The sequence below is a fragment of the Mastigoproctus giganteus genome, chromosome 10 (genome assembly GCF_048544385.1).
Source record: "Mastigoproctus giganteus isolate SK-2022 chromosome 10, ASM4854438v1, whole genome shotgun sequence".
Classification (NCBI taxonomy): domain Eukaryota; kingdom Metazoa; phylum Arthropoda; class Arachnida; order Uropygi; family Thelyphonidae; genus Mastigoproctus; species Mastigoproctus giganteus.
This window is the reverse complement of record NC_143584.1, coordinates 38,652,516-38,669,298: the sequence shown is the minus strand read 5'-3', so window position 1 is coordinate 38,669,298 and position 16,783 is coordinate 38,652,516. Positions and strand designations below refer to the sequence as shown.

Below are 16,783 nucleotides of genomic sequence, written 5' to 3'. Positions count from 1 at the left end.
TCTTCAATCTAGGGTTTTTTTTTTTTTTTTTTTTTGGTAGTTGTTGGCACATCGGCTTCTGTGGCCATAGTGCACCTTCCAAGGTTTTTGCAGTACTCTGATTCAAGCCCAAGGCGGGATTCGAACCCGTGACCTTTGGATTGCCCGGCAGGCACTCTACCCACCTGGCTAGCCCAGTCGGCCTTCAATCTAGGGTGCAATTAGCCAATCTCAAATGGAAGAACAGAGTTTTCAGCCAGCACCATGTAAATCAGTTTGAGAACAAACATTTGTACAAACATGTTGAATAAAAAATCATATTAAATAATTAAGATCTCTAAGAACAAAGTTTAGACACACAAAAATTCCCAAACAACAACAGCAGTGAAATTAAGGCTCGACAGAACAGTAAGAATTTAAAAATGAAAGGACACAAAAAAAAAAACCCTAGGGCTTTACCCACTAACTTATCTCTCAGAAGGCATCAAACCTTCAAATCAGAACTTTCTTCTTTCTTTCTTTTTTGTTAGCAGGGATTTTTAGCACCTTCAAGTTAACTAATAAGTGGTTTTCAAAAGTAATATAGCACGTTTCTTTTTGCATTAGAAGCAAGTACATTGCAAGAACAGGAACTGAATTTCAGTCTGATAAAGCTCACAATCATTATTTGAATAACTGTTTACAAATTTATTATGTTCTATATATAAGCAATTAAAAAAAGGGATCATTAATTACAAAGGGCCTGTGAAAGATTAAGACTCACTGCTAACTTTGAGACTATAACTAAAGACAATGAATAGATATGTTTTCAGTAACAAATAACATTTACTATAAAAATTTGCTAGTTCATAGGGTAAACATTATTTGATTACCTCTTGTCAATTTCTAAAAATCAGTAATTTTTGGGCTATATTTATAACATGTAAAATATATTATCAAAGGAAATTATATTTATATTAAATTTTATCATGTTTTGATACTCAAGTTTGTGTAATGTGAAAGAGGGAAAAACCTTGATTTTTCATGTTGGCATATACACAGAATTTAGATATTTTCAAAAGAAGTTGCACATAGCCATGTTTTTGAATGAATGGATGGTCTTCTTGGGTTAAATCTATCAGTTGCTGCTTTCTTTGTATTTTTAGGCACATTAGTGACTTTGGCCACAGAATTTTCATGGACAAATCTGTGTGTTGATGGACAAATCTGATCGACCCATTCAACGCCTTATACACCTCAATTAGATCACCTTGCATGTGCCTAGTCTCCAGAAGCTGCAATTTTCAGAACATATGCCTTTCTTGGTAAGAGGACCCTTTTGTTCCCCTCACCAATCTTGTTGCCCTTCTCTGTAATTGTTCTAGAAACTTTACATCCTTCGAAAAATGAGGCCTCCAGACCTGTATGCAGTACTCAAGGCGTGGCCTGACCATTGCCTTATACAGAGGGACAATCACCTCCTTTTCCCTGCTAGCAAAATTCCTGTATATCATTGACAAAACCCCATGACCTGCCCTGTAATTTACTTCAAGACATGCTGCATATAAGCAGCATGTCTTGAAGTAAATTACAGGGCAGGTTATGACGTCCTGTTAGATAAAAGCAGAAAAGCCAATGCAACCGTCAATAGCCATTATGGCTCTTACAAAAAAAGGGACATGCACTTTTAGTAAAACTGTTCTACCAGAATAATAGTAACACTGTTCTACCAGTATAATAGTAACACTAATGCAGCACTACGTGAATATTGTCGGAAACTTAAAGGTTTGTGTAAAGGACCTTTGACATCAATGGATCTTCGAAAACTAATAAAGAAATTTGAAGTGACCGGGAAGTTAGGTGTAATTCCAGGCAGGAGACGACCACGTATTGGAACGAAGGTAGTGAAGTGGCGGCTGCAATGGCATCTAGGTCAGAATGCAAAATATTATCAGTCAGTAGTGCCAAGGGTGTGTCAAGAGACTTGAACCTCCCTTGGTCTACTGTACATAAAGTGCTTCAAATAATTTTATTTTTTATTTATTATTTATTTTTTATTTTATTAACACAAGATACACAACAGGTAACCATTAACAGTGTATCTGAGAGCAGAACGATGAACACAATTGATAACAATAATATGAAATCCAACAGGAAGATAAACACTGGTTCCTGTACACGATTCATGTAGTGCAAGAACTAAAGTCCTGGGATCTGCAACAACAAACAGACTTTGCGCTACGATTTCTGGCTCATGGAACTTGACGATACATGGGTTGAATGATCTTGTGGTCTAATGAGGAACATTTCACTCTTCATGGGGCTGTAAATGCATAAAACTGCCGAATTATGGGGAACTTCTCATCCATCTGCTGTGCATGAAAGACCACCATAAAGTCCATATGTTAAGTATGGTGTGGATTCACAGCAGAGTTTATAATCGGATCATTTTTCTTTGAAGAGTCTACACCTCATTACCCCTTCCCTAGTAAGGTGTACAGTAACTAGTGCACAGCACTGCACTCTTCTAAGAGATCACATTATTCACTCTTCTAAGAGATCACATTATTCGCAGGAAAGGCAATGCTTGGAGACCGTAGTGTTCATGCAAGATGGTACCCCTCCCCACGTTGGTCAACAAGTGAAGGAACTACTCCGTTCAACATTCGGAAATGATTGCATCATTTCTAGAGACTTTCAGATCTCAATCCCTGTGATTTCTATCTATGGGGATACCTGAAAGACGGAGTTTACTAGGGCGGAATGCAGGCACTTGTTGATTTGAAAGCAAGCATTAAACAGCATGTAGCCAACATGCTCAATGAGATGCTACGTGAAACGGTGTCGCACGCAGTTCTCCGTTTTCAGAATGTCATCTCAAGTGAACGATAGAACGATATCTGTAGATTTCTAAGTTCTGATATTAAAATCTAATCCTAAGTTAAGTATTCCATCTCATGTTTACAGTGCCAATTTCTCAACTAGTGGCAGAAATTTGAACTAATTTTTTTTTCTTCTACAAATCGCTTCCCCATACCCTAAATGACATACCCACCAATTTTCACAGTTTTGACACTAGGGTCTCCTGAATAGAGAAACTTATTTTATATCTACCCAGTATATTCAGAATTTTATATACATTCATATAAATTAATAAGATATAAAAATTTAAAAACCGCTGACGCATTGTCATTGCCAGAAAAAATCTGACTGAGTGTATAAGGCTCAGTCAGGTAGATAAAGCAGTAAATCTGAATGTTGCTAAAATCTGACCATTTTATCTGTCTAACAGATAAAATGGTTACAGGACGCACACATAGGAATGTCACTGGCCCTCAGCAAAAACTAATGTGTCATATGAGGAGCTGAGCAAGAACAACTTCCTCTTTATGATCCCTTCGTGGTCATAAAGAGGAAGTTGTTTATCGGACAGAAAAGTGTTATCCTGACAGATTACCTACCTCGTGGTTCCACACTTACCATAGAATACTACAGAACTCTTTTGAAAAAGTTATGTGATGCTTTGAAGGTGAAAAGGCGTGGAATGTTAACCAAAGGTGTCTGTCTTCTGTCAGATAATGCATCGGCTCACACGCTGTTGCCACCATCAACTTTGTGCCCAGTGCAGCTTCAAACTACTGCAGCTTCCACCCTGATCTCCTGACCTAGCAGCATCGCACTTCTTCTTGTTTCGAGAAATGAAGAAACCATTGCGTGGATGCCGCTTTGATTGGTCTCAGGAAGTCATCAATGAAGTGGAATCGTGGTTTTGGGCAAAAAGTGCGGACTTATATATATGATTTCATAAAATGTACACGCACTTAAAAACATGAAACTTTCCTCACCTGATGACATTTGTCAACTAAGATTATTAAATTTTTTTTTTTGCTGTAACAAGATATTTTATCTGAAAATGTAAACAGATTCATATATGTATGTATCGGCACAAAATGCGCAATTTGTACACATGTATCGATACAAGTTCTGATGCAAGTGCCGATACATATAACCAGAAGTAACATCGCATTACAAAGTATAATCACGACACTAGCTCTAGCAACTACGTGATATTACAATATTATGTTTAATTTTAATAAATTAAAATATCTGTTCTTTCTTTAAGTCATAAGAAATTACAATGACATTTTAGACAATATGGGCAATTGTACAAAATCAGTTTAGGCAAATGAAGGCTTGATAATCACGCCAAATGTACCTAGGCATTAAGCTATTAATTAATAAATAATTTAATTATTTTTCTATTCCATTTATGTACAATCAAATAGTTTATATAAAATTTGTCCTCTCTCTCTCTATAAAGTGCACTAGCCAAGGTCTACACTTTTAATCCGAACAAAATGGGAAATCCCCTCAGATGAGAGGGGGCGCGTTTGGAAATAAATCATGACTTCAAAATTTAAAAAAAAAAAAAAAAAAATTTTTAGGAAGTATTTTTTTTTCCCTTTTTTTTTTTGTTTTTTTCTCTGAAAAAAAATTTAATTTAAAAATTTAACATTAAAATCTGTTTTTTTTATATATATATATATATATATATATAAAATTACGTATTTTATAAAAAAAAAATTTTAATACAGGGTGACGCAAAATAAGCTGAACGGTTTGTTTTCTTTGTAACTTTAGAACAAAATGTAATAAATGAACTATCTAAACGGTGAATGAAAGCTTTATTCTTAAAATTTTTTTACATCATATCTGAAAAATAATATCGGCCAAATGATCACCCCCTTCTTACTCGCAAATATGTGCTCTTCTCACGGCATTTTCCATAACATTTCTCAGAGTTTCAGGAGATATTGCAGCTATCTCATGCCGGATGTTCTCTTTTAGGGCCTCTGTGGTCTGAGGGTTCTTGGCATACACTTTATCCTTGAGATAGCCCCAAAGAAAAAAGTCTGGGGTGGCCAAACTCAGTGACAGCAGTGGCCATCTCACATCACCATTTTTTGAAATAATGCGATTGAGAAAATGCTGCCTTAGGAGGTTCATTGTGGCTCAAGTGGTGTGAGCTGTGGCACTACCTTGTTGGAACCACATATTGTGGTCTTCTGGTAGCTGTGGCATCAAAAAATTTACAACCATTGTCCTATAGCGCTCTCCATTGACCGTCTGAACAACATTATCATCCACGAAGAAATAAGGTCCAATGGTGCGTTCGGCTGTTATGGCACACCAAACCGTTACCTTAGCTGGATGCAGTGGTCTCTGGTGAGTTATTCTTGGGTTCGCATGCCCCAAAATCGACTGTTTTGTTTATTGAAAATGTGCTTCGTCGCTCATCATCAAATTTGAAATGAAATTCTCATCATTTTTTTAGAGGTTTATGAAGGCAGGTGTGTATTCCATATGGGCTTACTTGTCTTCGGGATGAAGGGCTTGGACTAATTGAATCTTGTACGGAAAGTGATGCAAGTCTTTACGAAATATTCGCTGCAGCGAGCGACGAGAGATCCTCAATTGAGTGGAGCGTCTTCTAGTCGATGTTTGGGGTTGATCTGCAACACTCTTCCGTACACGTGCAATGTTTTCCATTGATCGACCACTACGAGGTCTTCCAGTATGTCTGGCATCAGACGCACTGGAAGCAACAGTTCCCCTTTCTTCAAAATTTCGAACCGCAGTGTAAATTGTGTTTCTACTCGGTGCCTCGCGAACGTTATAAAATTTTCTATAAGCTCGTTTCGTTAGAACTACTGACCGATTGTTTTCCAAGAACATTGTGACTATTTTGGTCAGCTGAGCAATTGTGTACCTCTCCATAATTAAATTCTCCAAGGGTTACCTGTAAGATTAACACAAAAAATTACAAACTTAAAAAGAACTAAAAAAGTTATGATTATTGTCAAAATTGTCAGCTTATTTTGTGCCACCCTGTATCATATTATTCATAGTTTTGATACACTGACAAAAAAAAAAAAAAAACACGCTACGGATGGATGCATGCACAGTAAACAATGTTGTCATCATGTAAACAACATTATCATCATATCGATAATGTTGTTTATCGAGATCAGGATGGCATTTTGGTAGGGGACGCAAAATAATACAGTATAAGATATTGCAATATGTCCACGGTTGGAATGGCGGTTGGGGGTTGGGCGAAAAAGCATTACATAATAACTGGGAGTGGATTAGCGAATTAAAAAAAAAAAAAAATCGTATTAAGCTTATGTATGAATTCCAGCTAAAGTTGTTTTGTTTTGTTTTATTATTTATTTATTATTATAATCTTTTTCTTTCAGTATTTCCCCGTCTACTTTGTGCGTGTAATGATGTGTAATAATAATATAGCATCATTACGCGCCAAGGATAATTTTACAGACCAAATTTCAGATCTGCAGTACATACAAACTATATAAACACTATATAATGTATCCATATATGACAGTAGTGATCCCAGACACTGCGCCAAGAGCTCGTGTGTTGGCATAACATAAAAGAATTTTAGAAGGAGGGACGGGATCACCACTGTCATATATGGATACATTATATAGTGTTTGTATAGTTTGTATGTACTAAAAGGAATACAAGTTCCCCATGATAAAAATAATGTGGATTTTTTTAAGGCTACATGACAATGATTAAGACTCAATGATTCCCCGAAACACCTCTTTAGCTTCTCTCTCTCGTATTCCTGCATCAATGCAGCTCCAGAATTTTTTGGAACCATCACTGATACAAAAAAAAAAAAAAAAACAAGCAAAAATATATTATTCAAAAAGAATTTTAAAAAAATGGTGGTGGACGACAATTCAACAACAATATATGAAAATAAGCTACAGTTATGTTCTAAAAATGTATATTAAACAAAACTTTAATCTTAATGGGCCTACACGATGACCATGAGAAAAGCAGTTGCACAGCCCAATGGAAAGTGTTTTATTAATAGGTTCAAATCCAGTGACCTCTGTATATTCATCACTACCAAGTATTGATGAATATACAGAAAAGCACAAGATCTTTACAAAAGGAACACTTTCTTTCCTGTTACTCTTTTCACTATTTCAGAACAAAATTGATTTCTCCTCCTCATTCTGTCTTTGTATATATAAGCCTGTTCCTGTGGGAAAAGAGAGCGCTTTCTGCCGTCTGCTCGGAATTGTCGGCATCACAAGCAAAGCCCGTGACAACGACCCCCACTCCCTCCATTACAGTAACTGCAGCGCCACGTTTGGTGAATGCAGAAGTGCCAACTCTCGCTCAACCTTTGCTCGCCAATCGATAGGCAGCCACCAACGGAGGATGACGCCGGAAGACGGAGAGGCACATTGTTCCAGACGCCACCTCCGTTTCCATTTACTCTACCGACCATGTGGCCGCGCGCGCTATACGACCACCATAGAGACAGCATCGGGTGACCGATAAGTTTGGCTGACTACAATTACGAATCAGCATGTTGAGATAAATCCAGGATTTTTGTGATATTTCTTGTATACCAAGGGACTGTCAATAAACTGAAATGTGCAATTTGAACATGGGCTGCGATTTTCTTCTAGAGTTCGGCATCGTTTATCAACAAAAATTAAACTACCCTAATGAAAGATGAACTTATGCAGCCAGCGGAAAAGCCAAGGATGTTGAGATAACTCTTTTTATAGAGAAGAAAAGAAGCTAAGCGGAACTGAAAGAAATGAGTAAGTTGACTTTTCCATTCCTGAATCATTGTGCTTTGAGTTAATTAAGATTAATTGCATAAAGTTTAACAATGATTAATCAACGTTATCAGATTAAAGCAAAAATTTGATACTGAAATCAATAGGTACCGAAATAATGCTTAAATACTGTACCGCCATTCCCCCTCCCCACAATTTGTAAAGCTGGTTTCAATTTACTGTATGAATCAAAATTGAGCTTAGACTTTAGGATTACATTTCGCCAAGTCGTACTGCCGTTCTTTGATTTTTATTCAAAAGTATTACTTACTTCCTTTAGACTACCAGACTACTGAAATCTTGTAATTCACTTGGCAGTTTTTGTGATGTATTTGATCAGTCATCAGTTCAGTCAGCCATTTGGGTTGCAAAGAGACTTCCCCTTCCCACATCTGTGCTGCATTAAAGCATTACATGTTGAAACCTTTAAAAGAGACAAAAAAACGACAGCTACTTCTAGAACTCTAATGGCATTATCTACCGTTACTAATAATGCCTACAAATTCCGAGCGAAAACAGATAAAAAATAAATAAATAAAAAATATGCGCAGAAAACAAAGACTACCACATTTTTATTTTGTTGTCTTTTCTCAGTATATCCTGCGGTCCCTAAAAAAGGCAGGCGAGCGTTCTATTTGTGGCAGACCTATCAAAAAGGACGTCGATGATATGAGAAAATAAATCGTAAAGAATTTATGAAAATTAAATGGTTTTAAAGAAACTATCAAGCACGTATTAAATTTTTGTAACATTTTGTTGATCGAACAGGTTAATGTATTTGTCCAATTGTTCAATTTCAGAACAAAATGAACGTCTGAGGGCGGCTTTAGCTTTTATTTATTCCTATCATATTCCAGTTTATCTTCATTACTTCAGGAAATGAAAAATGAAAGACTGGTGAACTAGTACAAATCGGTGGATCGCAATTAATGTTTGCGAAACTATCTAAATTCACAGATATTTTATCATGCATGTTATTAAAAATATACTGTTATATTTTGTATATATGCAGTAGAAATTATGTTAATTGATTATTCCTTTCTCTTAAGAATAGATATATTCCTAAGAGAAAGAAGAGAACTACAATTTCTTTGACACTAACTTATTATTTCTGTTTTTTTTTTTTTTCAGGGCTATAATTCAAAATGCTTAAGACGGTTTTATTTAAATTAATCCTTGACTGTTCAAGTATTTAACATGCCGTTCTGCATTTAGCAAACCATGTTCTATGAACGAATAACATTACTCAATATATTTTTTTATTACAGTGGCGAAATTATTATTATACCGCCAGGTTCTCTACAGTGGGGTTAGTATATAGCGGTGAAGGGGGAGGAATTCGTGAGACTCGCGGGGAATTCAGAATTAGTAATTTAATTAATTAGTATTCCAAAAAAAGAAAAAGAAGAAAAAAAAAAAAACTCCCTTTTAGGTTTATTATTATTTATCATTTCTAAAAATGGGTTCATTTGAAAACAAAAACTATAAAACACTTTTCCCCCCACCCCTCTCCATTTCGATATTATGTCAATCATAATAATTATAATCTTCATAATAATTATAATCAATCATAATCTTTTATGGCGAAAAAAAGTTCTAATGTGCGTGACAAGATATTATGAATTTCGTATTTACAAATCTATGTGAATGAGAACCCTCCTGAAAAATTGTTAAAATTTCTTTTTATACATTACCACGCAGCAGTGTAAGATTCCCTCACTAAAGCTAAATATAAATTCAAACATGCTGGTATTAACATACTGCCTACATATATCCATGCAGCGGTTGAAATAGGAGAGCGTTTCCTACTGGCGTTATGAAAAGCAACACAATAAGTACACCGCAACACAAAATTGCATCGAATTCTCCACTGGGTTTTAAGAATTTGCCGAATTTTTCTACATAAATTATATAAATTTTAGCGGGTTTTTTTTTCCTTTTTTTTAAAATTAAAAAAAAAATGCTTTAGATAGGTTTTGAGGGGAACATTCTAGTAATGCCTCCGAAGAAATTTGGAGTAGATACACCATATGAGAGGGGGATGCACAATTTAAACAATTTATATATATTTTGAATATATCTCCGAATAACCCTCTTTGTAGCTCCGAATAACCTTCTAATAATAAGATTTGTTTTGACTACCTTTTTAGATATTTTTAAATATGAAATTGTGAATATTTCTGAAAATTTAGGCTAGTTTGTTGCGTCTCCCCCTAAAGACATCTGAGAATTTGTCTGAATGATTAAGGGTTGAATAGTAATACCCAATGTGGTCGCGTGAGGAAGTGCAATAAGTAGCACACGTGTTTGAGTTGATCATGATTTAAGCCAACCCGACTGATAAATACGGTTAATGTCGTATATATTGTCATTGCTTTAGGTTCGGTTTTTCGGTTTTGGTATATTAGAAATTTCTCAGCCTTAGAAATTTAATTATGCACTGGTTATTAGACTGAAAACCTTTTAGGGCTAAAGCCTCACGTTGCGAGCAAGTTTACTGACGTATAAGTTAGTTAGTGCTATTGCATCATTTTAACAAGCAGCAACCTACTAAGGTAGTACAAAATTGGCATCATTTAAGTATATCTCATAACACTGGTTATTATTAATTTCCTCTCTCGCTCTCTAATCTTAGCCCTCGTGGGTAGCACAGTTAGTAGGATTACCGTCCTCTCCACAACGACTGGAAAAGACCTGGGTTTGAGTCCCGTGGATGACGTGAGGAATTTTTCACAACCTGGCTGAGTTAGTCGGTCCCAAGCAATAATAGGATGGTTTTCCCTCCCGGAACTTTGATTTTTCGTCCAGAAAACCGACCACAGAACATACGCAATTTACAGAAAGTATATACAGAACAATATAGCTTCAGTTGCTAATGCTCCTAAAACCCTATTACTGCTTACTACTCTCTAACCTTATCTTATTTAAACATTATTCCGTTTTATAAATGTCTAATTAAAACTCACCAACAATTACTTATTTTAGGATAATTAGTGGTTAATTATTAAATACTATAAAACGTCAGGAAAAATCGTGAATTTTAGTTCATACAAAGTTTGACCCAGATGTTTATGTAGGGTAACATAACCTTAAGTAATAAATAAATAAAATTTCTGTTTATACTCCGGGACGACCAAACGGTCAGAGGAGTTCACAAGATAGATAGAATATAAGAAACAGCACCGTATTCAGTAATCACGAGCTTGAACACCGGTCACTCAAGGCACGTGTACTTATGCACCCGCGCGCCTGATCACTAGGCTAAGGCAAGTTTAGTTACCTAAAATAAGATAATCAGCACAGTTAGTAGGATGGGTTTCGACATAACTTTGTTAAATAATTTTAGGCATCCCAACCTTATTTTATAACATCGTAAATAATGTGGTGTAACTCGTGCAGCTTGTGATGAAGAGAGACAAAATTTGGTATGGTGGTTTACCACAGAATAACAATGAAATTAGGAGACAACGAGAAAGTTCGGACAGGTTTATATAAGGGACATTTATAGAGTTGTATAAGAATTACCAAACAAAAATGTCACATTACAGAAGTCAATACAAGACGCTCGAAAATATGGTCACATAACTTCAGTACGGCGTATGAACCCCCCTCCAACGGCTGAACAGGCCTGACAGCGGTGAACCACGCTCGATATCAGGGTGTCTATAAGATTCTGTGGCAATAAATCCTATTCTTCTACCAGCGCAGACCTTAGCTCACCAAGTGACCGAGGAGTTGGCTGTCGGCGTGCAATGCGACGCCCAAGCGTAACCAACACATGTTCGATCGGATTTAAGTCTTGACGATCGTGCTGGCCACGGCAGTCGTTGGATATCTTCAGTTACAAGGTATAACTCCACCACTTGAGCTCTATGTGCAGTGGCATTGTTGTGTATGAAAAGAGAATCTGGGCCAACCGCACCCATAAAAAGATGCACATAGGGTTCGAGGATCTGTACCCAGTACCTCTGTACAGTTACGGTATCCCTATCAAAAACATTAAGAGGGGCGCGGCCGTTGATCATTATTCCGTCTCACACGAATTGTTCCGCCTCCACCTAAGTGTCCCTTTCTCTGATGTTGGAGGGATGGTACCGCATTGCTCGTTGTCTCAAGATGAAATAACGTCTTGATTTGAACTTTCTTAACACAGTCTGGTTGGAAATGTTTCACCTATAGCCGCAGCAACCTCAATAGACAGTTGACAGGATATCATAGTGTTCCGCCTTGCTGCTAAAGCCAGATAGCGATCTGTTCTGGTTGAAGCTGGCCAAGGTAGCCCTCGGGCGACCTTGGCCAGCTGTTCTTTAAAGGTTCCTGTCTCTTGAAACTGCTTCCATAGTGACGAGACAACATGCGTGACATTAAGGCAACATGCCACCTCCGCCTGTGACCATCTCAAAGAATTGTCTAAACGACGATGACTTGCCATTACGCGTACTGGAGATGTGTCTGCCCCGCTTAGCAAGCCAAAAAACGAGAATGAACTAATGTGGTGTTTTTATAGGCATGAATAATTTGCTTAATGTGCGGCTCTGTAATTGTAAAGTGGTAGATCGATTTCTATTGGATACTCGGAATTTGCAAGCCAAGATGCCTATTATATCAAATATTCGTTTTCGGTACCACTGTTCACAATAAAATATTCATAAAAAACATTCTGTTCTATTAATTTTGTCGAGTAGCGTAGTTAGATGTGTTATCTAATAAAGTCACTCAGTGTATGCTCCTGCATATAAGTTGACTTCATTTTTTGCCCTGAAAATTCTTGCTTAATCATATTATATCGCTCACTGGATGCAATAGCAGCATAACTAAAAAATCGTAATTCTGAGATAATCGATGAGAAAAATTTGGCTTTTAAAATTAGTTTGTTCAGAATTAAAGAAATTATTTGATTGAATATATTGCGATTCATCTCATCATACCCAATGGTACTCAAAATTAGGCTGGCTTCATCAACATTCCCTTATGGGTAACCAGAATACTCGAAAATTTAACCCACCCCCTTTTGAGTTGTGCCACTATTACACCAACAAACACTCGAAATTTGTGACTTGAGTCAGTCTCCTAAAGATGGAAAGTAATTAGGAAGAAGAACAAAAGAAAAAAAAAAAAACATTAAACGAGAGCTTTTTTTATATTCATAAACTCAGGAACATTGTATGAACTACATTTTAATCTTTGAGAACATGATTGTAGTAAAGCATAAATAAGAACAATAAGCTAGTACGTAATTATTGGTGTGCAAACAAGCAAAATGGAAGAATTTAGTCATTCTTTAACTAGCTTTAACATTAACTGATTTATAATCATCCTGTTTGTATGATGTTTTATAAAAGAAAAAGTATAAATGCTGCTTTCCTACTTTAAAGATAGCAATTTCGATGAAGCTGAATTTTACTTCATCAGTATTTTCATTAAATTTCATAGAAATGCGTCGGCCAAATCTTTCAGGTCGTAAAAATTGCAATGACTCGTCTCTGTCACCTTGAAAGGGTTTCCTGTCTTTCTGGCAGTTCTAGCTAATGTAACATATTGTGCTGAGACGAATACAGGACCAGACTTAAGCGATTTTTTTAATATTTTTCTATAATAATGAGTGTGCACAATCACCCTCGTTTTGCATACGACCTACAAGAACTTTGTGTGTAATGGTTTTGATTCAAAAGTTCGCCGCAGCATACAAATAGGTTGTTATATTTTGAGTACAATAGCGGTTCAACTAAAATAATGCCAACTGATATTATAAGCAAGAAGGTTGCATTACACTCCAATACTAACACAACTCTAAAAGGATCAATGTTGCACACAGAACACGCTCCATTCAGTCCCAAGTTTGGGGCACACCGAAGAAGTGCCACTGTTGACGTTTCTGGATGCAGTAAAAAATCAATGGAATAATGACACTTGTGTCACCTAGCGAGGTAATATTGAACTCACTTTGTACTGTTATTGCATAAATATAGAGTCCACTATGCCAACTTCATTGGTTGTACTTTGTATTAACTCAAAAATTAAGAATTTTGAGTTGTGCCACTATTGCAGCCAGTGAGCGATATATTCGCCATATAAATCGACTACCTTTTAAGTTATCTTTCGCATTTCATGTATTGATGTATTACAATAAAATTTGCATTAAGAATCATGTCTGCATTTTAATTCAACCTTTTCTACTCTTTCTTTTAAAAGTTACCTTGTAGAATTTAGTACATGCACGGTGAACTGTAAATAAAGCGGAAAAGGTATACGGTAGTTCGTTATATAGAACGTTATAAAACCAAAAGCAACAGGCACTGATGACGACCTGACAGCGCTCTTATTGATGCCACGTATACATGGAAATCTTTGATTATAATAACCGAGCCATTCCTTGTCTGTTTTTTAAAGCACTACGAAACTGGTTTCTTTGTAAGCAGTGCTCCAATTTTGAAACTGAAAATCATGAAATTTTATCAGAACTTAAAAAGGAAACCAGAAAACAACTCCCGACGAATTCTATGAACTGTCTGATGAAGAAAATTAACAAATTATGGTACTAAATATATTTGAAGTAATATAAATATTTTTAATAACCGAACACTGGAAGTCTGCCAAGTATAGCAGCAAGAAATAAGTATATGACGATGGAATACATTTTTAAGACTACCATACCATGACAGTACTGTGCTGTACTGATAAATATGCGGGTAACACCAGCTGCAACGAGACTAGTTCCCTCATTCGGCGTATTTTATCTCTATTGTATAAAGACTAGCTTCGAATGAAATTGTCACATTGCGTGATAATTAAAAAACAATATGAATATTGGTTCTAATTGTTTTCTATGGAATAAATTCATATTGTCAATTCACAGTTATCTGAGCCACAGTGTTCAGCATTAATCATAAATAGAAGTAACGAGGGAGAATAAATCGTTATCTAGAGAGTCAATGAAAGCATAGCATGAGGGAAACAAATGAAAGAAAATCGTAAATTTTATATATATTCTTGTTTATACTCCGGCACGACCACCAGGTCACTGGAGTTTACAATAAATCAATTAATATAAATATTAATCGTATGTAGCAGTTGACAGGCTTGAACCCCGGTCCACTCAAAGAGCGTATACTACTGCACTCGTGCTCTTGACCACTCGGCTACGTTTTATTGGCATTTGCTTCTGAACACTATGGAACTTGGATCCCATGTTTTACTCAAAACAATTACAGTGACGCAGGAATCGAAATGGAAAGTTACTAAAATATCTTAATAGTTTTTAATCAAGTATACACACGACATTAGAGATGCGTGTGACAAACCGGAACTGCGTTCCGGTCTTTTCTCATTTCTGCAGAAACGTCATTTAATTTGAGATCATAGCCTCACCCCTAGATAGCAGGGTTTGCACCAGTTACAAGTCAATTATAGGTTACGATAATGAGGTTATAAAACTCAACAGATAGTGAATAATAATAATAAAATAGGAGAATTTGATAAAAAGTTACAAAAAATTTGAGAATAAATAAAATAAATAATGTCTCATTGTAAATCAAGCAAAGTGACGAAAAAAAATATTTTTTTATTAGTAACCGTTATTGCATAATAGTGACTGATACTCTGCGCTTGCAAGGTGAGGAATTACGGGGCTATCGATTAACAAGAAAAGAGAAGTGATGAGGATGCCTACGTTTTGAACAAGACTTGAAGCCAAATCAACGTACCGATAAAAAAGCAGCTGTGTGCATATTGGTGCCACAAACTAATGATGGGCACAGCTGATAATGAAGCTCATTACAGTAACAAGAGCGTGCATTTTCGATACCTTTAATGTATCTAGTGCTTTTATATGCAATTTAGATAACCCCATTTACAGCTTTTCCGCTCTCTTGCTCGCTACCGCTTATAATTTGTAATTTCCGTTAAACAGAGACAACATAAATTATCATTTAGCAGCAATATCGCGATATATTCACTAAGCATTGTACCCAGCTGCCATCGGAATATGACAAATAGACGAAAGATTAGAAGTCCACAGATATTTTACTCGCCGAGCTTCTATTTTAATTAGGTGAGAACCAGCACCATAAATTAAAAAAAAATTTACTGTGGTGGTTCAAAAAAGTCATAATAACTTCAATTAAATTGGAATTTGAAATAATTCTATCTAATTGGAGGCTGACTTTTGTGCATGAATCTTATGCTGAAGTTTTCGCAAAAGAGAGGGAGAGTCCCTACCCCAATATAAGGCAAGTGTATTACAGCCCGGCCAAATTTTGGCAACTCTACAGTGTATTGTGCGATGATACCCTACTGAAAAATGCCAATCAGTGCAGTGGCGTGCGAACATATTTTATTTTATTATTTATTTATTATTATTATTATTATATATATATTTTTTTTCATGTGTGGGAGGCCCAGCCAAACTTTGGCCACTCCGTACGTAATCGCTTCTCGGCCTTCTGGCTTAGATCGTATTGTACTCCGTACGTAATGTGTGACAATATCTGCACCCATTACAAACACTAGAGAAATCTTCCCGATAGCCGTTTATGGATCCGCCACTGTCACGGTGTCTATTATGTATTACGATTAATATAAAATATTAATCGTAATACAGTGCACATTTATTGCAATCCACGTGCAATTCGGTGCATTGGAAGCGATCATCCTGAAGTGGGCAACCTGGAAGTGTCATCTCCCACCACAGCAGCACACAACACCGATGGCCAAAGCACTGAAGTTAACCAGGTTTTTCAGCATTAGTGCACAACTAGAAGACTCATCTTCACCGTAAAAATGATCGCAAGGAGAGTATCAGTGACCAACATATGGGACACAGTGTGCTGGCGGATTCCCCAACCAGCTCTCCGCTCCACTCCCAAGCTTCTTGCTGCTCCTTCGAGGCTACATTTTAAAGATCGGTTCATCCCTTATCAGAAGCTCCATCTAGTTCAATCCTTGGATGCTGACTTGTTTATAATCATAAATACTAAAAAGTATAGACGGCTCATCCTAGATGCACATGGTCTCCACAACTACCAACTGATTTCAGATCGTTACAGCTGGGCAAGAATCTCACAGAAAACCGGACTCAAGAAACCTTCTTTTGTTATCGCAATTTGTATTATTTTAGTTTGTATAATTTAATCGTTATACTTCTGGCGAGGTTATCT

General features: G+C 36.4%; 1 protein-coding gene across 1 annotated transcript in view; it reads right to left on the bottom strand.

Moving 5' to 3' along the window:
- The window catches only part of LOC150078990 (patj homolog), a 946,782-nt gene that overhangs the window by 569 nt on the left and 929,430 nt on the right, over positions 1–16,783 (bottom strand). The gene's annotated exons all lie outside the window — the stretch shown is intronic.